The sequence below is a fragment of the Maniola jurtina genome, chromosome 10 (genome assembly GCF_905333055.1).
Source record: "Maniola jurtina chromosome 10, ilManJurt1.1, whole genome shotgun sequence".
NCBI lineage: Eukaryota > Metazoa > Arthropoda > Insecta > Lepidoptera > Nymphalidae > Maniola > Maniola jurtina.
Window position 1 is genome coordinate 3,362,432 of NC_060038.1, and position 26,473 is coordinate 3,388,904.

The following is a 26,473-nucleotide window of genomic DNA, read 5'->3' on the forward strand; positions in this document are numbered from 1 at the left end:
AAAGTATACAATACTTGATTTACGAGATGATTTTATAAAACTGACACCGTCTTATGCAACATCGTCACCTCTCAGCTCGGCGTGCCAACGATCCATTTACTAGATCTTATCAACTCATAAATTTCAGCAGGCTATGGGACGTCATACGACAAAGTAAAGTGCTCTATCTACTTTGTATTAGCAGGCTTAGCTACACATTTTATATTGCGACAGCTGATATTGAGTTAAGTTAGCTAGAAAGGCTATTTCGAACAAAATCGTGTTCTATAAAACTGTGAAAATTAGTAAGATTTCGATTTTGATGTTTTTCTTTCAATTATTAAATTTAGAGCACGTGTATTCAAAATTTAGTTTAAAAAAGAAAAAATGCAGATACCTATCTGCATCTTTTTCTCGAGGCTATAGTTACTACTTAATCAATCGACAAAGTAAAGACTAGTTCAGATTATGTGGCTTATTCTGATGTTCATTATCTGTAAACTAAATTAAAATGACAGGTCTAAATCTATTGTTCTTCTTTTCGTAATGCTCGCAGTGGAAAAAGAGAGCACTAGATACAGACCTGTTAGTTTAATTTAGAGGTTGTGTACAACAAAACTGGCAACAATGTGAAAGTATAAATTGGGACTTCGTCTGTGGTGGCGTTTGCTGGCGCGCGTGTTGTGTCTTTTTGGAGTGTTTTTTTGTCAGAAGTGGCCGGTTTTTGTTTTCTGCTGGTGTTTATTGGTGGTGGAACTGACTGGGAAGCGCTCTAAAGGGGCGCCGGCACAGACTGAGTCCATACTTATACATATAGTTTGCCTAACTTGTAAATAACTACAAACTTGACATTGGCTAATCAGTGTAAAGCCAGACGAGAGAGAGAAAAAAAAGTATAAATCGCCTAAAGCACAAAATATACCCACTGTGGGTTAAAGGGATATTTTAATGGATACTTTTTGATATCACACCCCATGTCAGACATAATAATTATTAGCTATAATATTATTATGATAGAGTGGAGACTATAATTTAATTAATATTTGTATGGCGTCATATATTGGATAAATGGAAGGATTTATGAGGCCGTTGTTTACGGTCGGATCCGTGAAAACACATTAGGTAACTTCGGTTGATCGTAACGGCGACTTTTATGAGGACGGCGTTTTGGTCAAAGATTTATTTTATATCTAAACGTATAAAAATGGTTTATATCCATCGAACAGTACAGATATAAAAGCCTTTATCGGAAAAGTTTTGTGATCATCGGAAGTAGACGCGATTTTTGGCGTTATAATTTTTGGGTCAAACGTGTGCCAACTGCCAGATATACTATTGTAAAGAGCTTTTATCACATCACACATTAGCCCAACGTACTCGGCGAATAGCAGATTTTTGAAGGTTTTCATTTTAATTGTCCATACTCATATACTTATAATAATATTATAATTATGCAAAAGTGTGCATGTCTGTCTGTCTGTCTGTCAGCTTTTCACGGAAAGAAGTTGGTAGGTGTTGCAGGATTTATGAAATTCTACCCTCACGGCAATTTTCAAAATTCCCCTCGAGCAAAACTGGGATGAATCAATTAGAACACACGTAAAACTGCAAGATCTTGGCACAATCCGCTGCAAGGATTAACTCATTAGCCGATACTCGTCCAATGCATTAGAACATTGTGTATTGGAGACCTAACAAGTAGGTATGGTTTCTTTACCGTTCAAACTAATCAACAATGAAACTAGGTGAGTATAACCGTTTTTTTTTTATTATTTATACAGAGTTCCTCTGATATATGTCAGAGTCCTTTTTTACATTTTAATTTTTTACATGTTATACAATCTATAGTACATATAATAGGTATGACTTTTAAAATCTTCTGTAAAGTTCTCCGAACATGGATTTGTATTGCGCTCGGCCATGTATCGACCTGCCGCTAGTGGGCAAACAATTCTACGTAACGAAGCCCAATTAGCCCTATACAAGGAACGACAGCAGAAAAGTTTATCTCAAGCTTTTTGGAAACATTATTTTACAAACTCTTTCTTTAAATTTCTCTTTCCATTTGCAAGCTATCTTTATACCAAATAGACATTATGTACCCGCAATTTCTTCAGTGTGGACTTAGGTTTTTAAAAATCCCGTGGGAACAGTTTGATTTTCCGGGCCAAAAAGTGGCATGTCCTTTCTCGAAATACAAACTATCTGAACCTTTCGTCAAAATCGGCTTAACGGATGAGCCGTGAAAAGCTAGCACACAGATAGATAGACACGAAATACTTATAACACTCCTTTTTTTGGGTCGTGAGTTAAAAGAAACAAACACACTTTAGCATTTATAATATTAGTAGTGATATAACACCTGTACAAAGATTATTACATTTTCCGTAACCGTAAACCGCCTTATATGGTTTAGTTATGTATACCGGTCATAAAGTCAGCCGGGCTACGGCGTACAAATACAAACATTGCTCTGTTGGTTAATCAAACCTCGTGGCGTTCAATTCATGGTGCTGACTACTGACCAGTCGCCCAAACCTAAAATATTAGTTTGCTTTGCACAAATATACGATTTTTATCATATTAATACTTTTTTAAATTCAGATACAAGTTAGCTCTTGACTGCAATCTCACCTGGTGGTAAGTGATGATGCAGTCTAAAATCGAAGTGGGCTAACCTGGAAGGGGTATGGCAGTTTTTATTACACCAATACCCCTTTGGTTTCTACACGGCATCATACTGGAACGCTAATAGCTCGTTCACACAGGCTGCGTAAGCGTAGACGTAGCACGTACCATTGCGTTGTAATGTATGGAACTGTATGAAATATGGCACACCGCTTGCGTAAAGCGTGGACGTATGCGTAATCCGGATTGTTAGGGGTTTACGCGCGTCACTACGCACGTGTCACGTATACGTGCTGCATAAGCAATTGGTGTGAATCGGCCTTAATCGCTTGGCAGCACGGCTTTGCCGGTAGGTTGGTAACTAGTCACGGCCGAAGCCTCCACCAGACAAATATAATAATATATATAAAATTAATAAATAATAATATGCTTTTAATTTTCTTCTTCATTTTTTTATTACCATCTTCATCGTCAACCGACGTACAACACTACCCAGTCTTGCGCCAGCAACACTCTGAGACTCGTTTAATGTCGTCTGTCCATTTAGTGGTGAGTCTTGAAACGCTGCGCTTTCCAGTACAAGGTTGCCATTCCAGTACCTTGGGACCCCAGCGTTTATCGGTTGTTTGAATCCGTTTATATGACACAATATGTCGTCTGAATGGTCCCCTAAAGAAGCCCTATCTTGACTATGAATTCCAGTGTAAATAAGTCAAACTCAGTGACGCGTTTGTTTCCTCAAACCAGGTATCTATATGTACACATAGCACACCTACAGAATGTTTGCATATTTACAATGCTAGAGATGTTGTATTGTTTGTAAACCCAGCTCAGACGTGTGATTATCTCTCCAGAGACGCTAGGTATTAGTCTAGTTGAGGCTTAGAGCGTTGGCGGTATAATTTAGACGAAACAGACTGAGCTTGTGTTTGCGCAGATTTGCGATTATGGTGATGAAAATAGCAAACCGAGATTAGAAAATACGTTCTAAATTCAAAAATACAAAACATTCTCTTCAATAACATTTGTCAGATTAAGATATTTTGAATGATCCCTTCACAGAAGAGAAGAGAAGTAAACTAAATTGGCGTATTGTAAAGTTAAACCAGCACAAAAAATATATTTCTTCTTTATTCTGTAAGGATAAACTGATTAACTCAATGTAGGTAGGAACAGCAAAAACCGCTGGGTTTAGATATTCGAGATTTCATATGTAAGTTTTCTATGTATCTTAGACTTCTTTTAACAAATTATTTCCAAAAGAAAGTAACTTCTAGGCAAGAGTGCTACATCTTAGGCCACCATCACTTGCCAGCAGGTGTCATTGCAACCAAGCGCAAGTCTGTAATTAAAAAAAAAGCAAAGACTAGCAGGTCAGCTAGTCAGTTTATAAAACCAAAAAGGTTAGATTTTTTTAATTTCATTCAATTGCCAAGCTTGACCACAATTAAACCTGATGGAAAGTGATGATGTGGCCTAAAATGGGACACATTTATCTAGAAGATGCCTATTTACTCTTGTTTTAAAGATACTCGCATTGTAATTTCTTAGGAAACACAGATCGCAGAAGAGTATTCCAAGCTATGCGTATGAAGAAAGATGACGCAAAACGTTTCGTCCGTGTACGTGGAATTACTAGGGAAATCCGCGACTTCATCTGCGTGGATTTAGGTTTTTAAAGATCCCGTGGGAACTGTTTAATTTTCCGGGGCAAAAACTTGCCAATGTCAATTACAGGGACGCAAGCTACCTCGGTACCAAATTTCATACAAATCGGTTAAGCGGATGGGTTTTTAGGAATCCCATGGGAACTCTTTGATTTTCCGGGATAAAATTTCATTAGAATCGGTTAAACTGTTGGGCCGTGAAAAGGTAGCAGACAGACAGACAGACACACTTTCGCATTTATAATATTAGTATGGATGGATTAAAACTTATTATCATGACTGCAGGATAACCAAAACCAATAAAACTCAAATAATAGGTACGACACAAAATATTCAAATAGGTCACACTTTAAATCACCGAAGCGATATTAAGCCAGTAATAACTACGGTTCCGATCAGATCGGGCGCCGAATAAGCAGATTTCATCCAATTTTCCGTCGCCATATTTATTGGCCCTTCGGAAATGCTGACCGGGCGCTCCGGACTGTGGCAACTAACGGGGATTTTAGTTCATATATTGAGACTGGCTTTATACACAAACGCTATGTAAAGCGTCAAAAATACTTCTATTCCTATTTCATAGGAAATTGGACACTAAATAACGTGGTTTAGGTAACGCGTGGTCAGACCTACCTAGTCAAATTATTACAAGAATTCAAGAAATTCCCTGAACCTACTTTTTAACCCCCGACCCAAAAAGAGGTGTTATAAGTTTGACGTGTGTATCTGTGTATCTGTCTGTGGTATCGTAGCTCCTAAACTAATGAACTGATTTTAATTCAGTTTTTTTTCGTTTGAAAAGTTGCTTGATCGAGAGTGTTCTTAGCTATAATCCAAGAAAATCGGTTCAGCCGTTTGAAAGTTATCAGCTCTTTTCTAGTTACTGTAACCTTCACTTGTCGGGGGTGTTATAAATTCTTAATTTACAGTTGTCTTAATTAAAAGTGGTTTGGATCGGATAAGAGTTTTAATTATTGTAAAAAATTAAACAGGTGTTCTGAGCAAAAATCGTGTTAAGTAAAGTTCTCAAACTAAACATGACGCTGACCATACAGTTATAAACAAAGGATACAAAAATCGGATCAAAAGTCTTGTTTGGAATCGCCAATATACCTACTTCATTCCATAGAACGAATTCGGCAACTGGTATATTATGCTCTTAATAAATAAACAAAATACATATATGTATAGAGAAAGTTGGCCCTTGAACTACTAGGTAAAGCAATTATGCACTCGTATGTAAAACGAGAACAACATTCATATTAATTGAACTCTACGAAAATTGCAATAGTTGTTACCCACTCGTGTTTCAGTTGCGCTGAAAATTCTTTTTTTTACATTTCCCAAGCATATCAATGGTCATTACCCCTGCAATTTCTACAGTGCTGTTCAAATAGATAACCAAAATATGTTTTTGCGACCTTTCTACGAGCTCTCTGGACTTTTTATTAAAAAAGAGAATTTTTGGATTTTATTTCTAGTTGAGGCAATATATAAGTATTACATATAGTTTAGTAAATAATTTAATGTTTGTAATAATTGTTCAGTAGGTGTGAGGATAGCTACAAAATAAAAAAAATAAAAAAATTATTGGCATAAACCTGTAGGGTTAGTATGAGATTTGACATTTCGCCGAGCTGCGAGTGTCAAAATACAATAACATCACAGTATTTCAGTAAAATGGACCTTGGTCATGCATTCAGTATCATTAATCTTTATTTCTGAAGGTTGGATCGTTAGCTGTAGATCTATGGACGAACTTGAACATTAAACAAGACAGTAAATATTTCGACGTTCTATTTCAATAATACTATCAGGCTTGGCGAAATACAAAATTTTAAACTACCCTCACTGGTCTATAAAACCTTTACTAGTTTAACTAACTTACTGTAGCGCCAAGCGATAAAGCGTTCCGAAACAATGCCGAGTAGAAAAAACATTCTATTACTGACCAATAGTTTTTTTACAGATACAAGTTAGTCCTTGACTGCACCCTCACCCGGTGATAAGTGAAGATGCAGTTTAAGATGGAAGCAGGCAAACCTAGTCCGCTGTTATAATTAAGTTTCATCGAGAAAAGGTTTTAAATGTGCTAAATTACAATTTTATAGCTCTTATAATTTTTTTTAAATGGCTGTGACATAGCGATAGACGGACGGCTACGTGTAAGTACCTACATGAGAAATAAGAAAGAAAGAAGACATACAGGATAGACGAGCGGACAGACAGAATGTTGGTTAGACGGACTTTACGATTTACTTACTACGCAACCCTAAAAAAATGCGAAAAGTTCGCCGTAGTAACACGGCTTTCGATTGCACTTTTTATGTATCGCTCGCCATCGGGCGGCAAACAATCGTAGCTAACGAACCCCAATTAGTCCCGTTCTAGTACTACCAGTAGCGTCCGCAAAACAGTTGTGCGATATTGAAAAAATAAACGTAACGGCATTTTTTTTTTCCTAGATGTGGTCTGAATAAAAACTGACACATATTTTCTGCTGAAGCCAAAATTTATGTCAGTTTTTCCTATTAGAGTTTATTGTTTACTTTTATTTGATAGGATTTTAACTTTGCCTTACAAAATTAAATAAATAATAAACAACTTAATGGTTTAAGAAGTACGCGACAGATCGACATGGCAATTGGGATATGAAGTGAGGGGACGGTCCCGTACACCCGCACGTCACCCGCGCTATTCTGCACTGGGTTAGCATCCTGGGTTAGCGTCTGGCGTCCTCATCCCGATGGCCATGTCGTCCTGTCGCGAACTATACCTTTACTTTACTTTACTTGTAAGTAAGTAATAAGATCAAGGGTTAGAGTTCTGTCCATATTACACCGAGCAGTATTTATACGTTTGTCAGAGGTATAAAAATACATACTAAGCCAAGTCACACATACAATTTAACAGCTGCAGCTCAAGCATAATCACTGCGACAACCATTTCTCATCGACAAAGCGTAGGAAATTGTGCGAAAGAGATGTGCTATGCAGACAGCTGTAATGTTGTGTTTCACCGTAAGGCCAATATTTTTCAAATATACTTTAGACAAAAGAGTGTTAATGGAATCACCGTATAAGGAATAAAACTTTTGATTAAAATGTAGTAAAATGAGTTGTAGTTCAATTTATCGATTTTTTTTAGTTTTTTTTTTATCACCTCTGTGTATCAAACTTTTCTAGTAACCGTACGTTGTACACGTCACACGGCTTAATGCATTTTATGAAGTTATTGCTACAAGCCAACAAAGTTAGGAGTTACTGGGGCAAGTATAGCCACTTCCCGATACTTAGGGTGCGTCTCCACTGACGCGGTGCTTGGCGGAGTGGACCGTGAATTGGCCAACCACAGTGCTCGAAATTTAAACTCCGCATCAGTGGAGCGGACCTCAGCAGGTAGCGAAGCTCCAGAGGCAATGAGCAAGGAAAATAGTTCGAACACGTGGGGGTTTCAAGGTTCTTGAATAGCAACCTCACACCTCGCAGCATTAAAAGATACTTAGATGGACAGCTGACATCGAACAAGTCACAGGGAGCCCCTGGATTCACGTAAGACCGTGACGTGTCCCTACAAGAAACCTATGTCCAGTAGTGGACGTCAATCCTATGGCGATGATGATGATAATTGTTTGGATGTTAGCCGCCTGCCGGAAGATATGAATACGAATGATTTTGCTTTGTCATGTTATGTGTTGGTAGGTGTGAGTCAACCCTAATACTTTATGCTTGCAACTTTGATACATGTTTATCGGAAAAGTCAGCATAACGAAATCACGGGACCGTCAAAGTAGATGAGTTGGAAAGGTTTGATGAGCGCTACTGTGTAACTTTTGCGTTCAACTTATTTTCCTCGGATATTTGATGATTATCATAAAAACTTATGATCAGAAAGAACTGACCACTGAAATGGGCAGGTAGGTAGGTCTTATAGCACAAGTACTGGAATAAATCTGAAAACCGCGAATTTGTGGTTACATCATTAAAAAAAATTAAAATGTGTTTCAATTTTCAAAATAAGATAACTATACCTAGTGGGGTATCATATGAAAGCGCTTTACCTGTACATTCTAAAACAGATTTTTATTTATTTTATGTATAATTGTTTTTGATTTATCGTGCAAAATGTTGGAAAAAATAACCGAGTACGGAACCCTCAGTGCGCGAGTCTGACTCGCACTTGGACGGTTTTTTATTAATGTGTAGATTAGCGCTTAGCTACAACCATACCTGCGGGCACGTGATGATGCAATCTAAGACAGAGTCATAGGATAGCCAACCTAGGACCATATCCTAGTGGTTCGAATAAGAAACGAGGAAGCTGATCACTACTTTTACTACGGCTCTCTCCGTCACTCGCTTCATACAATCGTAGTTCCGATTTCATTGGAATATTAAGCAACCAAAGTCCATGAAATTTTGCAGACATATTCTAGAAACTAATATCTATGTCTGTGGTTTTCCAGATTTCTGTTAAAATATTCGGTTTCAAAGTTACGCGGTCTTAAAAATTTTCATACAAATCTTTGAGCCCCTGTAAGTTTAAAACTACATATTTTTAGAAAAATCTAAAACACCACAGACACAGATATTAGTTTCTAGAATATGTCTGCAAAATTTCATGGACTTTGGTTGCTTGATATTCAAATGAAATTGGAACTACGATTGTATGAAACGAGTGGAAACGAGTAACGGAGAGAGCCCTGTTAATCGCAAAACAATATTCTACGATTTGGTAATTTGAACATAACGTATTTTATCTCCATATTACTTATTCCATTATTACATCACCCTTATCTCTCGCGATCAAGTCTAAATATCACCGAGGCTGAAAATTTAATGATACGCCAACAATATTAGCATCAAAACTGAACGTAGAATAATATCGTACAGGGGAAGTCGTTAGGAAATCCTGTATCATATTGCGCTAACAGCGAAATGGTAATTAGTGAATAAACAACAGACCCTTCCCGGTTGTATTGTATTGTTATACGATTGTACGGATGTGTTTATTTCTGTTTATGCTAGGTAGAGTTATTTAATTTTCTTTCTATTTAAATAAATGAATGATGTCATTTTTAGGGTTCCGTATCCGAAGAATCATAAAGATCTCTTATCTTCAGGCAGCAGTGTGAAGGAAGGACCAGCTCCGGCAGAGGGCGTGGAATACAGAGTGGCGCAGTCAGGCAACGCGACCTGCAATGGCTTATTCAGTGCCGAAATGGGACCGATTTAATTCCTAAAACTCCGCTGTCCGTTTTTATACATTAGTGACTATCTAACCCACAAGAAGTTACTTACTAGAAATTATAAGATCCCAGATCCCTAGTTCGTTTATGTCGGAAAAATGTTAAAATGCGTCAAACTTCAATTAATATGAAATCCACCCTATTTGGATTTCTGAAAACTGGGTCAAAAGTTCTGTACAAAATCGGTTACTAGTAAAACTAAATAAGCAAAGGTTGCCTGGTTGAGATTGCTCTAAGAAATAAGGCCGCCTTTGCACATAATTGTTTTTTCTGTTTTCTTCTTTCTGTGTTGTGTTCCTTTACATGTGTTTTTGTGTGCAATAAAGACTTCTATGTATCTATCTATCTATCTATCTAAGTACTTTCCTGCCTGTAAGCATTTAATACTATGCTTATAGGTACATCCAAAATTTATTTACCTTTAATAAGACAGAGGTCTAATTCAGCAGTGGAAGTGAAAAGTGCTTGTCAGCCACTTCCTTTTACTCTCGACAGACGCGCTTAGATCTCGCTACAGAAGGTAAATTAGGTTACTGAGGAATTCTTTTATACTAGAAACCCGCTTGGTTTCTTTGAACACAAAAGTTCAATGAAAATAACTTAACCCCAAATTCCAGATCTTCAGTCAGTAACGGGCTTTCTTTCATGGAATAGTTATAAGGTCCTTAGTTCGTTTTAAATCTATTTAAAAAATGTCAATACGTCTATAAAAAATTCAAACTTCAACTAAGTAATAAAAATCTACCCTATTTGTATTTGAATCGGGAAAACTGTGTCAAAAGTTCTACTACGAAAATCCGAAGTGGGTACCTACTTCCCAAAATTTCTTTACCTTTAATAGGACAGAGGTCTAATTCAGCAGTGGAAGTGAAAAGTGCTTGTCAGCCACTTCCTTTTACTCTCGACAGACGCGCTTAGATCTCGCTACAGAAGGTAAATTAGGTTACTGAGGAATTTTTTTATACTAGAGACCCGCTTGGTTTCTTTGAACACAAAAGTTCAATGAAAATAACTTAACCCCGAATTTCAGGACTGAAAGAGTATTAAAGCATCTTCAGTCGGTAATAGGTTTCCTTTTGAATATTATTTCTGTAATGATTTTCAAAAAGTTGCCTTTATATTGTTTAGTGAACTAAGCGATTCAAATTATCCAAGAAAATGATAGCACTAAATCAAAATAATGCATGATGTTAAATATTAATTTATAATTCGTAGTTTTTAGGAATTGGCATTGTTTATAATTATTTAATGAATATCGGACTTTAATTGGATTTTGATTACGCAAGAGAATTGATGAATTTTCATCTCCTTGGAAAATTTGAAGTCATTTTCTGGTGATATTATTATATTTGTGTGATTACAAACGCATGAATAATGGCATACTAAGTCTCGTGAGACGAGCTTGCCCCATATTACTTGTGAGTGTGTTCAGTTCAATTCATACTAATGAGAGTCCAGCAAAAAAATTAGAGCTGCAAAATAAGTAGGTACTACCAACAAGATATTGCGAAACTCTCCATAACAAAAGTAACCATTTTAAGAGGGGTCTCTCCGTCACTTGCGTACAAACGTAGTTCGTCTCTAATTGGAATACTAACCAATCATACTCAATGGCATTTTGTAGAAACGTTCCGGGAACTAATATCTATGCCTGTGGTTTGTCAGATTTCCGTTAAAATATTCGGTTTCAAAGTTACGCGGTCTTAAAAATTCACATACAAATTTTTGAGCCCCTGTAATTTTAAAACTACATATTTTCAGAAAAATCTAAAACACCACAGACACAGATATTAGTTTCTCGAATATGTCTGCAAAATTTCATGGACTTTGGTTGCTTAATATTCAAATGAAATTGGGACTACGATTGTATGGAGTAAGTGACGGAGAGAGCCCTGTTAACTACAAACTAAAAGTAAAGCCTGACGGGCTAGACACAAAACATTCAATCATCAATTAATGAATAAAACACCCAAATCAAAAATCGTATAAGAACCGACTATGTAGGAACTAGAAACCTATAGGTATGACATAGCTGCATAAATGTAGCTCAGTTTAATGACAAACTAGAACTTAGCCAGGCGGGTTAGCCTCGAGCTATTGGCAATTATCGCGGCCTATCTTCAAAGAGATAGGAAACTGTAGAGGCCTTTCATGCTAGTGTCGATGAGCTTGGATAGATGGCTTGAATATGATACGAGGAAGTGGGTTTAAAATACATTTTTGCTTGTGTTGAAAAAATTATCTTGATATTTTTAAATAACTCAGCTTTAAACTTTATTTTTAAGCTCAACTTCGTTCTATCTTAGAATAGAATAGAATAGAAAGATTTTTAATTCAAATGAAATTTCACAAGTGCTTTTGAATCGTCAAAAGTATCTTGGCTGTTGTGGCTTTGGGCCTGATAAGAAATCTCAGATTCATGCAGCTTTTAATGGAAGGAATCATGCTTGAAGTATCCCTACAAGAATGGTTCTTACTGTTAAATCAAACAGGAATTGCTATATCGTTTCTTTGATTACTAGAAAAAAAATCGGTCAAGTATGAGTCGGACTCGTACGCGACGGGTTCCGTACTATCGTACAAGAAATAACAATTTTTAATTCTTTTTAAATTCCATGGCAGCCATTTTGAATTTTTTATTATCTGTTGTTATAGCGGCAATAGTGATATAAATTCTATGATAATTACAACTTTCTATCTATTAAGGTTCACGAGATACAGCCCGCTGACAGACAGACGGATGGGCGGACGGACAGGGTCCCGTTGGCACCCTTCGCGTACGGAACCTTAAAAATTTGTGACAACTATACATCCGCTTTTTGTGTTTTATTCGGAGTGAAAGATAAAATCTGCTTTATTCTGCTCCTTATTCTTGTCCTTAATCAGTGTCCAAAAAGGCTTTGTGAGAAGTACAGTGGCCCTTAATTCTTTCGCTATCTATTCAGCTATTTTTATCCTCGCCCCGCTTATCTTAATAAGTTCGTTCAATGTGACTCGATCTCTTTCACTGAAAAGATTTTTGTCACGATATAGCGAGCAGTTTATTTGTAAAAATATATTTATGTCCAAAGACGACTACCTTGTCATATGCCTTCCATCCGTAATGCATACTCATGAAAATAAAGCAAATGATACCCAAAAGAGACGCAGGTTCGAATCTTGCCAGTCCTGAAATTATTAATAACTAGCCGATGCCCGCGACTTCACCCGCGTGGATTAAGGCTTTTTGAAATCCCGTGGGAACTTTTGATTTTCCGGCATAAAAAGTAGCCTATGTGCTAATCCAGGGTATTATCTATCTCCATTTCAAATTTCAGCCAAATCCGTCTAGTAGTTTTTGCGTGAAAGAGTAACAAACATACACACACACACACATTCACACAAACTTTCGCCTTTATAATATTAGTGTTATTAGAGTGATATGTATTTTAAATTATTTACAAAGCAAAATGAGTCCAAATTCAACTGTCATACTATATGCCATCAGAAAGTTTCAATCTCCGTCGTCAAAAACATTCAATAGTAAAATAATCATCTATTGTTATTTAAATCACACGCGCATGAAAATAAACTCACCTGGAAAGTTGGAAGTAGGCGAAGAAGCTACCAATTTCGACGAAATGGTAACAGACGAATGAATGAAACTAATATAAGCGTTTTAAAAGTTACTTATACGCTGTATATTTTTAACTAGCGACCCGCCCCGGCTTCGCACGGGTGGACACTACCACGAAAAATCCTATCTATTTTCCGGGATAAAATATAGCCTATACGGATTCGGAAGAATCCCTCTAAGTAATGGTAAAAGAAATTTTGAAATCGGTCCAGTAGTTTTTGAGCCTATACAATACAAACATACAAAAATACAAAGGTTTCCTCTTTATAATATTAGTATAGATTGCAAGCAGAAAGATCCTTACTGTACGCAGGTCCTTATTTTCTAGAACGTGGAGACGAGTTGAAGTGTGAAGTACTTGATAGATACTCTCTTTGAACGGATGCAACTCAACCACGTAAGACAAGTTAAACGTGCCACGGTTGAGTGAAGAGTTCTTTCCGATGTGAAGTAAACTGTGGCTCTTTGATCCTAAGTACTAGTGCTTAGAATGTTAATTCAACAACTTAATAATGTGTTGTTATTACCGCCTGTGAATTTTTCTTCGGGCATACAATATTATTTTATTACCTACTTATTTAGCAAATGATAGATTAGATAATGTTCTAGATTTCATCCGCGAGGATTTAGGTATTTTAAAAATCCGGACGGAACTCTTTGATATTCCGGGGAAAAACGAAAAACAGGATACGTTTTTCATCTCCAGGATAGACGCTATCTATCTACGAAATAAATAACACCCACCACTCCGTCCCACTTAGATGGATTTAGGTTCACTTTTGAGATTAGGTACCTATTTGATTTACCGGGAAAAAAAGTACCCTATGCCTCATGCCTGCCCTCGTGATGAAAGTTATCTTTGTATCCGTCAAAATCAGTTTAAAGGATGGGTTGTGAATAGTTCCCGCGAGATTTTAAAAGCTAAATATATGTGAACGAATCGGCGCGTTTATCAATTCGTTTCACTTTTGATGAGTTATATCCCCATCCCTAATAATAATATTCCCTAAGAAACTTCACTCAAAGCTGTGAAAATCCGAAATTCATAAAAAACTGAAAATTGCGAGGACTTTCATTTAATTAGGTACCTAGGTACTTACTTAAGAAAATTATAGGCACTAAAAGTCTTATCTCACTCAAGAGGTACTAATGATTTACGCCGATAGCTACTAAAATTGCTAAGACAATCTTATCTCTGGAATTAATTTGTACAATAAAACATTAATTATTCAAACACAGTGATCGCTGCCATTAAACGGGATTTATGAGGCTTGGGTATTTAATGCAGTAGGTAAGTTGTACCCATACTACTGTATGGTTAGTATTTATTAGAATTGTATATCTCACCAAAGATGATAGAATTTGAACCTCAAAACAAAACAACGCAATGACTAGTGACGCATCAGTGTGTTTTATTACAAAAACAGACGTATTATAATTTAACTAATATATTTTAAGCATACCTAACGTTAAACCGATGTTTTGGATGCTAGTGATACAATAGTAGACATTTTTTTAAGCGAATTCAGAAATAACTCAGTCCGGGAATGGATCTCAGAACTCCCTACTTATAAGAAACCCAGAAAAGAAAAGAAGTACCTATAGTTTTTATTCCAGAAAACATTAGGGTTCATCGGGATAGAGAAAGAAATTTTCTGTCAATAACTCCGTTAAATCTTTGACGATTCAATCAAAATTTTTTCACAAAGCTTGGCTTGGTTTCATGTGAAAAGTGAAGATCTGATAAATAGTTTCAGAGATGAATGACGGAGTTACAGCGTTCATCAGAGAACTAAGGAGGTTGCCAAAATAAGGTACCTACCAGGGAAGTAAAATTATGGCATAGTTACTTATATTTAAACACGTTCATACGTGCTTAAATTGGGACGTCGCACATCGTTAAAACAACGCGGTACGCTTCCTGCGTTCTGCGTTGTTATTAGTTGTCACTTTTGTGAACTTTGTGTTATTAAACTAATGCCGTGTGATAATGGATTTAGTTTCTGTCATAAAACAGTTTGAGTTTAAAAAACGAGGGGTGAGCAAATGGCTAACAAGGTTTGATTACTAATCACAATATGATTTATGATTATAATCGCAATTGTTTTACTTTAATTTGATTTTATAAACGGTCCCTTTTTGCAGTTAACAGTTCTTTATAACTAGTGGGGCGAAGACGATTATCACACTGCAGCTGTCAACATTAGGTACAATCTTGAAAATCTTGAAAAAAAATTATTTATTCTACATTTTACTCTATTATACTATTATTACTCTACAATGCCTTAACAGTAAAGTACGGTAACAACTGCGTTAGTTACAAAACTGTGTTGCAGTTGTTAACGTCCACCTCCAGATTTACAAAATTAGGTACTTAAGAAAAGAAAAAGAACAATATTATATAACATTGTTAAAAATCAGTGCATGCTATGTTAAATTAATATGTGTGTGTGTGTGTGTGTATGATGTCCTGGTAGTGACTACAATGCGCCTGTATAATTCTGTTTAACAAGGTAAACCTTGAGCATTGACAGCAAAAATATGAGATATTTTCTGTTTGGTAGGCATTGTTGGTAGGACTTTTAATATGTAGTTGTAGCAAGATAAGTCCAAATTATGTTATAATAATAGGTCAGGGCGTCAGAAAGTGTGGTAGGTAGTAATAGTAATACTATTGTCAAATCAAAATCATGCCTTCAGTACAGATCTTGATCTTGGGCAGCGTGGTGGACTGTGGCCTAGCCCATCCTCATTTTGAGAGGATATCCGTACTCAGTAGTTATAGGTTGAATTAAATGAGGATGATGAATCATAGGGATCTCCTAGGCTTCCGCAATCTAATATAGACCTCATCACTGCTTGATCGCTTTCAAGTTAAGCTTGCATAAAAAAACCGGCCAAGTGCGAGTCAGACTCGCGCACTGCGGGTTCAGTACTCGGGTATTTTTTCCAACATTTTGCACGATAAATCAAAAACTATTAAGCATAAAAATAAATAAAAATCTGTTTTAGAATGTACAGGTATAGCCCTTTCATAATATGATACCCCACTTGGTATTGGTATTGTTATCTTACTTTGAAAATTGAAACAAATTTAAACTTTTATTAAATGATGTAACCACAAATTCCCGGTTTTCAGATTTATTCCTGTACTTGTGCTATACGACCTATCTACCTACCAAATTTTATGATTCTAGGTCAACGGGAAGTACCCTATAGGTTTCTTGACAGACACGACGGACGAACGGACGGACAGACAAACAACAAAGTGATCCTATAAGGGTTCCGTTTTTCCTTTTGAGGTACGGAACCCTAAAAATAAATGAAGCTTTTGTTGTTGCGAAGCTGTGACATGATCTGTAGCCGTTAAATCCTGTTTTATCAAAAGCCAGTCACGCAGTAAAGCCCAAAACGGGCTTTCTCTTTATAACAAAAAACGTGACGCCACGTACAATTTTGTCGTTCGGCCACATACTGACCGGATTCTTTATTATTTTCCACTCTCGCACAATATCGGGCTTCAAAAGGCTTTGTTTATGAATTCAGCTGGGGGTATTGCTTTCCGTAAAATATATTCCCGGCAATCGGGAAGGTTTCGATAAATATGTATGCTCTGGGATACCGCGTCACCTGGGAACGGCATGTAATTACAATGGATAGATACAATACTACTAATATTATAAATGCCGACTAGTGCAGTGGTAAGCGCTGTGGTCTTATTAGTGAGAGGTCCAGGCTTCGATTCCCGACAGGGGTTTAAAATTTCTAAATCTCAGGTCTGGTCTGGTGAGCGACGTCGGCCGTGGCTAGTTACCACCCTATCGGCAAAGCCGTACCGCCAAACGATCCTACCAATTATGATCCGGGTATCTTTAAAACAAAAAGTGAATAAGCATGTTCTATCTAACGCGTTCCATCTTAGGTCACATCATCACTTTCCATCAGGTGTGATTGTTGTCAAGCGTTTGCCTATAATGAATTTAAAAAAAAATAGCGTTCCGGTACGAGGCTGTGTATAGAAACCAAAGCGGTATGGGCTTAGTAAAAAATGGCATAGCCCTCCCAGGTTAGCCCGCTTCCATCTCAGACTACATCATCACATACCACCAGTACAGTCAAGTCAGACTGAACGGACAGTGGAGGCTTAGCAATAGGGTTCCGTCTGCACCGTACGGAATGTTAAAACGGATTCAATCAACAATTATGATATTATATGCCCGGGGAAACTTGGGAATAACGTGCAATTGCAATGGATACCATAACAATATTTATTTTGATTAAAATTCTGTGTTTGTTGTTCTATCATCTATTTTGTTAGCAGTTTGAAATAATTTATGAGATATGATTTGGTTTATGGATCCAATTTTCAAGAACTAATATTTGGTTATCATAGTGAGTTTTATTTATTTACCTAATGCAAATAATAAGCTTTTGTGAGGACATAACATGTCGAAAACTAGTATAGGTACCTACATATTAATGCATTAGGTATATAGTACCTACATATTATTGCAAAAGGGTAGGTACAGGCAGGCCGACTTGGCTTTTATTTTCAGCGTCCAGCCAGCGTTCGCCGTCTTGTAGGTTGGTTTTCATTCAAACATCATAGGAGCTTGGCGTAATTCAGAAGTAGCGTGTACACATTGACCAACAATCTCTAAGCATGAGCCAGTGCGTTCTGAAGCCATCAGAAAAGTCGTCAACATTGTCTCTACATACTAAAATTGAATGAAACAAAAAGTTAGTACGAATGAAACCAAATGTAATTAATGTTGAGCAATAAATTTTCAGCTACTTCCTAAACAATTACAAACTGGTACACATGCACACTTTTGGCGAAATGCCCAATGTGTATGAGTAAACAAAGTTTGTTCAATTTAATGCACAACTTACGTGGAAATATTGCATTAGATAATGTTAAAGAAAAAAAATGGTGAAAACTAAGAGCCACCATTGAATGTCTACGGATGGATTGCTGAGTAAGTACATAAGCCAATGTGTTCTTTGCGTCCTAATTTATGGCGCTGTACAAGCGTCCTGATCCACAAATTCAAAATCACTCAGGCGAGCTATGGAACGTGGCCCACGTTTGAGAAAATCTGCAATGGTCCAAGATCCCAATGCCGCCAGACCTTCCTTATTGTCTGAAAAACAAAATAGCCCACGGCAAAACCTATCAGATATGCGTCTACTCTACTCTGCACTCTACTGCAAGTTACACTAATCTATCCCACACATTTTGTTTCTCAGAAAATTAGAAACGTCTGGCTACAGTGGCACTGCAGAGTAAGTATATAAGATACTAGATGATGCCCGCGACTTCGTCCGCGTGGATGTAGGTTTTTTGAAATCCCGTGGGAACTCTTTGATTTTCCGGGATAAAAAGTAGCCTATGTGCTAATCCTGGATATTATCTATCTCCATTCCAAATTTCAGCCAAATCCGTCCAGTAGTTTTTGCGTGAAGGAGTAACAAACATACACACACACACACACACACACACACATACAAACTTTCGTCTTTATAATATTAGTGTGATAAGAGAACGAAGGTCATGTCGCAGCGGAACAACGAATCCACGTGATTTTTGGATAGATGGTTAAAGACCTTGAGAGTGACACTTATTATTCTTAATATTAATATTATTAATTTGAGTTACTTTTTATTCTTCGAGACCCCCCGGAAGTTTTAAAATCTAGATCCGAAAAAGTAGCGGTCATCAGCTAATTTCTATGCAAACAAACTACCAGGCCAGTAGTAGGACCACAGGGTACTAATAGCAAAATTTCTATTTGAACAAAGTTACGTTTTAAGCTGTTTAAATATTCACAGTATGTTAACTAAGTAATATGGTAAAGTAGAGTAATATTAGCGAACTGAGAGGACTATGAAATGAATATGCGATTTAATAACGAATGAGAGTAAAATAAAAGCAGCTCACTGGTGGGAATGGCTGCGGAATTTACTCGTACCTGAAACAGAAAATGAAGATATTAGAGGTATGCTTTAGCAAGTATGTATTAAAATAGCTACGTAAATACCAAGGTAATTCGCTATGTTACAAAACACTCATATCTCATTAAAATTCTGATTATGAATTCAAAAAGAGTAGATAAACATACCTAATTAACAGTAGCTATGTACTACCTACTATACTAAAATATGGAAGAAACATATTATTAGGTATAGTATTGTTTTCTCAATAATATAATATCTTTACTAATATCTTTACCTTTTATTTTTATTTATTTATTCTTTTTGTATTTGTATAATAATTAATCATCTAGTTCGTGTAAGTGGCTCTGCCGTTCAATTAGAAGTAAAATAAAATAAATAAATAAATAAATAATATGGCTATTGTTTCTTTTAAAGTTCACCATATTAGCATGAAAACAATTTTTTGTAGAATTATTGCTCGCAAATAGGTATTTTTTTTTTATATCCAGACGCTTTTCTGACCATCTTCTAAGGTAAAAGCCACAATAAAAATAGAATAGAAAAATACAACCGAATACCAAATCTGTGTATGATTTTTGATTCTACCCGTGTGAAGCTTGGATTGGTCAATTATTGCACTTTTAACGAAGGAATTCTCCAAAAAAACTGCCAATAAATAAGTGTGGCTTAGGTGCAATTATAGCGTTCATTTATTTTTTTATTTTTTATAAACTAACATGCATTAAGTATTAATAACGTGTAAAAATTATGACATCACATCATGTATACATTGATATATTACATGTTCGTATAATCGAATTGATCACTTGATCAATTTACAGCAGAATCGGCAAATTAATGTGGTAAGCCCGGTTCTGCTTTAAGGAACGATATAACCTCCCGATTAACGAATTTTTCACGTAGGAAAATTCTTGAAGGACTCATCTGGAAAGGTCTTTGCATTTAACCCACGAAATTGGCACTCACTTTTTATTTCATACAATTTAAACGTATGAAGCGCGGGTTACGACAAAGCCATAATTGTGTCTGCACCACGCTAGGGGTGAATAGATTTTCATTTCAGACGGTGTATGAAAAAAGGAATGGTCAAGTGCGAGTTCAATACATCTAGATGGTTCCGTACTACTTTACCAGGGCGGGTCTGCTTGTTGATCTAAATCTATTGTGTGAGAAAATTATATTAATAATTCGACATTATTGCTCAAATACCTATGTCATAACTAAAAACGCCAGGATACTCTTTTGCAAATCTAAAGTTCAAAACCTAAAAAATAATTTACGAGCTAGGTAGATAAGTACCTACTTGTTTTTCGATTTGCCCCACCTTTATATTTTTCTGACACTGTCTGCATCTTTTTTCGAAAAACTGATGATACTTACCTATAGTAAAATTAGTTCTAGTGAAAGTAAGCTTTTTATATACGTACCTACAGTAAATTGTTGGGGTTTCCAGTAAAATTAAAAATGAGAAAAGTTGTCGCTTTTCTTCTTGAACCCTAAAAATGTTTATAAATATTCAGTTCAAAATTCTCATTTATATGCAGCAGCTATTGTCTACGCAAGGAGTTTATTCGTTGGCGAATAATAATGCATGTAATTACGAATTCGTGTTCGAAACACTTTGGCATAATTTGGTTATAAATTGCTCCTGATATATATAAACATTGCATAAACCGAATTGATACTCTATACAATATTGGCAATTTGTCAATGGACCGTACCTAACGTGATTTAGTATTAGCAATTTGAATTATGGAAAAACGCTGAATGGCTGAACTGATACTGAAAGATTACATTTTACGTAATTATTACTTGTGACGTCACTTGGATGGTGTTAAATTATTTATAAGTATATTTATTCATCAAGCCGTTAAATTTTTCCGAAATTGTATTTTCTCAATGTTACTAGCAGATTGTACCAGTCACAATTTTTTTAATACAAATAAATATCATAGCAATACACTTGAACGTTTGAAAACCATTTTTTTCCAAGTACAGAGAACACAGAGATTCTCTTGAAATAAACAAACAATCACCATAAACGAAGTTACGCATAAATGAACTGAATGCAAACGTTATTATTGAAATGTCTTTTTTACAAAAACAAAACTTCGTAAATATTTTGAAAATTCTCATTCCACGAACTGACATTAACATGAAGGGTAAATGGCGGCACCTACACTTTTTAAATAACCCTTATATCAATTAAAATAAGAGTGAATTTCCAGCAAATGCTTCGGTCTGTGTGGCCGACCATATCATGAATTATGCAACCGTCCTTCCTGAAGCGAAACACTCTGATTAAAGGTGCTCTGCACCCTTGCGTTTATTACTTGGCAACGTTGGCCCCAAATATATGTATTGGATTTTCACCTTTAGCATTCATGAGTTAAATGATACATAAGGTTCAAAATGGAATGTACTGACGCCCCTCCGGTTTGAGTTTGAATAAAACTCTATTTATTCTTATGATTGGAACTACACTCAGATTCCTTTTAAATGCAATTGACTTGAAAAAAATCTATAGGTTTAAAGGATTCGTTAAGCTTTGTGGATTGAAAAAAGGGGAAGTGCAATATTGTTTCAGCCGTAATACCCAGACATCTTTTGTGTATTCAGTTTTTGTTAATACTTTAATATTGAATAGATCCGAAAAGAGGCGTGTTATAAGTTTGTCTGTGGCATCGTAGCTCCTAAACTAATGAATCGATTCTAATTTAGTTTATTTTTCTTTGAAAGGTGGCTTGATCGAGAGTGTTCTTAGCTATAATCCAAGAAAGTTGGTTCAGCCGTTTGAAAGTTATCAGCTCTTTTCTAGCTACTGTAACCTTCACTTGTCGGAGGTGTTATAAATGTTTACACTTGTAATAAAAATTAAACAATAGTATGGTTATATCTGAATCCAATTTACGAGTATACAGTCATTTAACAAAATTATTCTTTTTGAACCTGAACATAATTGATCCACCCTTATCCGATTTATTCCTGAACGCCTGTATTTGAATGTTCGGCAAAAAGTTGGAGCGGAAAGGATTTGGGGTTGATTTCGATTTTAAGGTGGGCTTATAGGCTTTAGGCTCTATCAGAAAAGAATACGCGCCTGACAAATAAGGGTGTACTTATTTTAAGCGTAAAATCCGGTCGTTCCCGTGAGTCGGGTTAAGTCGTCCAATTTTGTATCATCCGGGGTCTTCAAGACCGACATAAACCTTCGACCCTAATAAGGATAACATTCGTTCATATTTAATAACCACTTCTTGATCTTATCTAAATAGAGTTTCTATATCATAGTTATATTATTCAAATAGGTAGATTTTATTTAACAAGTGCTTTTGAATTTTGAAAGGTTCGATCCTTTCGTATTGAATTTATTCGGTACTAGGTAGTTATTTTAAACCCCCGACCCAAAACGAGGGGTGTTATAAGTTTGACGTGTGTATCCATGTATCTGTCTGTGGCATCGTAGCTCCTAAACTAATGAACCGATTTTAATGTAGTTTTTTTTGTTTGAAAGGTTGCTTGATCGAGAGTGTTCTTAGCTATGACCCAAGAAAATCGGTTCAGCCGTTTGAAAGTTATCAGCTCTTTTCTAGTTACTGTAACCTTCACTGGTCGGGGGTGTTATAAATTTTTAAATTACACTTGTAATAAGAGAAAGTTATCATATACCTCTGACACTGATTAAGTGTTTTATACTGATTCAGCTCTAACCAGACAAATAATAAAAATAGAATAGGCAAAGAATATTATAAAAGAGAAGAAGATAAAAAGTAACAGAATCCCCGCAGACAATAATGCAGCTTATGGCTTCGTACCACAATATGACCACAATCAATTAATTAATTGCTTAGTATGACGACTTTGGTGAACCACAACTAATTAAGTAAAAACAATTTACATTATGTTCACACTATTAAAGTAACAATGCTTTAGCTACTACTAAAAACAAGTATAAATTAAAAATTTATAACACCCCCGACAAGTGAAGGTTGTAACTAGAAAAGAGCTGATAACTTTCAAACATCTGAACCGATTTTCTTGGATGATAGCTAAGAACACGCTCGATCAAGCCACCTTTCAAACAAAAAAAAAACTAAATTAAAATCGGTTCAATAGTTTAGGAGCTACGATGCCACAGACAGATACACAGATACACACGTCAAACTTATAACACCCCTCTTTTTGGGTCGGGGGTTAAAAAGACAAAGTTTTACTTTAAAATGACAAACCTGAAGCACTTGAAGAGTTAATTGATTCTCAAGCTTGTAAAAGTCGACAAAATTACGGAGCACCCTTACGAAAATATATAAAATAATAGGTAGTCAGTCCTTTTCAAATCACCAATATAATAGAGTGTTGAAGGCTCTCGCGGAACGACTTGCGCGAAGAGGATTAATAAAGTTGTTATTATTCTTTATTACGGGGCAATTTGCGAGAGAGCTTTCTATAAATTGGGCCAGCTCTTTTGAGGGCGATTTTCAGAAGAGGCCCCTTTATTGTTTTTTCTGAAAAGCTCGCTTGCTTCCGGTGAAATATTCGTAAGCGATTTGTTTATACAATCTAGTGGATGTTAAGGGCTTGGATTTGAGTGCCTAGTTGATAACGAGATGCTATTCATATTATGGTACCAAACCAGTGGTACCTATTTTATTTTGACTATTCAAAAGCACTTGTAAAAGTTTACTTGAATATTAATTTATTCTATTCTATTTTATTCTATTCTATGTAAATATTGGTAGTAAAACACGTAATAAGAATACGTGGCTAAGTTTTTTCTGAGTTTTTTCTCACAGTGATTCTTAGCTTGATCTCAGCCATTATAATGTGATTGCTATCACACTGTATTGCAACTGTCACAAAAACGGTTGAAAAATTAAGTACGGTTGTTGTTGGCACTGGCGTGAAGATTTTGTCATGGTAACGTCGACGTGACGTGCAAGTTGCACTAGAATGCATTCCGAGCATTTCTTGATGCTATTATTAGATTAGATGCGTTTTATGGAAAAGATTAAGAGATCGAAAAGATTAATAAACTCTAAAATAAAAGGTATGCTTACTTAATTATTCGCAAAAGCTTCATAAGAGCATTATAAAATCTGCTTTCAACATCCAATATAAAAAGACCTAACGATAAAGGATTTATTTATCCGTTCGCACGAGTGCTATTAGAAAGAAAGATTTACTGGGGTCCCTTCCCTTTGATCGAAGCGGTTAAAAGAGAATCAATGATACGGGATTTAAATTGAGCCAATAATAAGTAATGTTATAAATGCGAATTGACACATCAAAATAAATACCTACTCGTTAATCAATAAAGAGGTTTATTGGGCTGTGGGCATATTTATACAGAACTAGGGGATGCCCGCGGCTTCGCCCGCCTGGATTTCGGTTTTTTAAATTCCGCAGGAACTCTTTGATTTTCCGGGATAAAAAGTAGCCTATGTCCTTCCCCGGGATGTAGCCCATGTCTGTACCTTTCATCAAAATCGGTTCAGCGGTTGGGCCGTGAAAACGTAGCAGACAGACAGACAGACAGACACACTTTCGCATTTATAATATTAGTATGGATGAAAGCTAATAAGTATAGTACGGGACAGGTCGAGATCGCAATTGGGGGTCGCAACGCATATCCGCACGGACCACGCGCCCGATGCCGATGGGAAAAGCGGGTGACATGCGGGTGTTTGGGGCGTCCCCCGCCTCGTACCCCAATTGCCATCTCGACCTATCGCGTACCATAAGGTGCCTCCGTAAATAAAATGTTTAAAAATAAAAAACCGGCCAAGTGCGAGTCGGACTCGCGCACAAAGGGTTCCGTACGCGGGTATTTTTTTCGAGATTTTGCAAGATAAATGAAAAACTATTATGCCTAAAAATAAATAAAGATCTGTTTTAAAATGTACCTTAAAATAATGTTGTAAAGCCCTTTCATAATATGATACCTCACTTGGTATAGTTATCTGACTTTGAAAATTTTAATTTTTTTAATGATGTAACCCCAAATTCACGGTTTTCGGATTTATTTCTTTACTTGTACTATAAGACCTACCTACCTGCCAAATTTACCTGCCAACGGGAAATTCCCTATAGGTTTTCTTGACAGACATGACGGACGGACGGACAGGCAGACAGACAACACTGTGATAAGGGTTCCGTTTTTTCTTTTGAGGAACGAAACCCTAAAAATAACCTAACACTTTTTTAATACAAAGTGAGTAATAATTCTAGTATTGAACTTTATCTTGTTAAACCGTTAAAGAGCTTTAAATGAAACGGGTGACAAATTGCCCAACTTCCTTATAATATAACAACAATGGCTGAACGATAAAGTAACCTAAATGGCACACAAACGCTTCGCTACGGAAGCATGAGGTTCACGATCTTTACAATTGCAGCGTCTCGAATGCAACAATGCATCGCTTGTAAGCCTACTCGAGGGATTTGTACCCTGCCAAACAATAGAACGCCAAATGTGTGATGCGAGGCAAAAGCTGAAAGCGGAAATCTGAAGCAGATCTAATTGAGTTTTGAAGTGAAAATTTATATGAGCGCGTTGGCCTGGTTGGAAACACTTCAAGGTCTCGTTGCCGATAATTGCTAATTGTATTAACACCCTACCCAAAAAAAGGGGTGTTATAAGTTTTATTTATGTATCTGTGTATCTGTCTGTGGCATCGTAGCTCCTAAACTAATGAACCGATTTTAATTTAGTTTTTTTTTGTTTGAAGGTGGCTTGATCAAGAGTGTTCTTAGCTATAATCCAAGAAAATCGGCTCACCCGTTTGAAAGTTATCAGTTCTTTTCTAGTTACTGTAACCTTCACTTGTCGGGGGTGTTATACATTTTTAATTTAATCTTGTTGGTCTTTCTCTTTCTGAGAGAAGATCTGTTATCTTTATGAATAAACACGTGAAAATGCGTAGACAAAATGTGCTCGTGGGGCGTATGTTAGGCCCTCTGTACAGTTCTCAATAGTGGTTATCATACATATGGTGATGTCAGCCGATTGTGCTGCATGAGAATCATTATTCTAGATTAGTGACTGTTTACTTACAAGAATTTTCGTTCCTCCTTACCTCATAACTTTACACGCGTTCGTTCGTTCCAGTTATTAGCACAAACATTTTTATAAAAAGGAAAGCAGCTAAAACTGCTGCTGAGCTGGATAGGTCTAGAAAATAAGAGTAATTGAATAGGTACGAACTGGTTGGTAATGATATTTACTTACAAAATGAAACTTAGTTATAAAAAGATACAATTTTAACAGCAGTTCTAGGTATTTCAATTTTGATGTTGATAAAATTGTGAAATTTAAAAATGGCCGTAGAATAATTAGTTGCAACAAGCTTCAACAATAGAGAAGCATACCTAACTCAA

General features: G+C 36.2%; 1 protein-coding gene across 2 annotated transcripts in view; it reads right to left on the reverse strand.

Moving 5' to 3' along the window:
* Window positions 1–26,473, reverse strand: part of LOC123869026 (C3 and PZP-like alpha-2-macroglobulin domain-containing protein 8) — a 234,718-nt gene that overhangs the window by 173,394 nt on the left and 34,851 nt on the right. Inside the window, exon 1 of one of the 2 annotated variants that reach the window (XM_045911748.1) lies at window positions 19,080–19,098. The exons of the other annotated variant lie outside the window; for it this stretch is intronic. The gene's annotated coding sequence lies outside the window, so the exon portion shown is untranslated. Of the gene's footprint in view, window positions 1–19,079; window positions 19,099–26,473 lie in introns of those variants that run through there. 2 annotated transcript variants of the gene reach the window in all.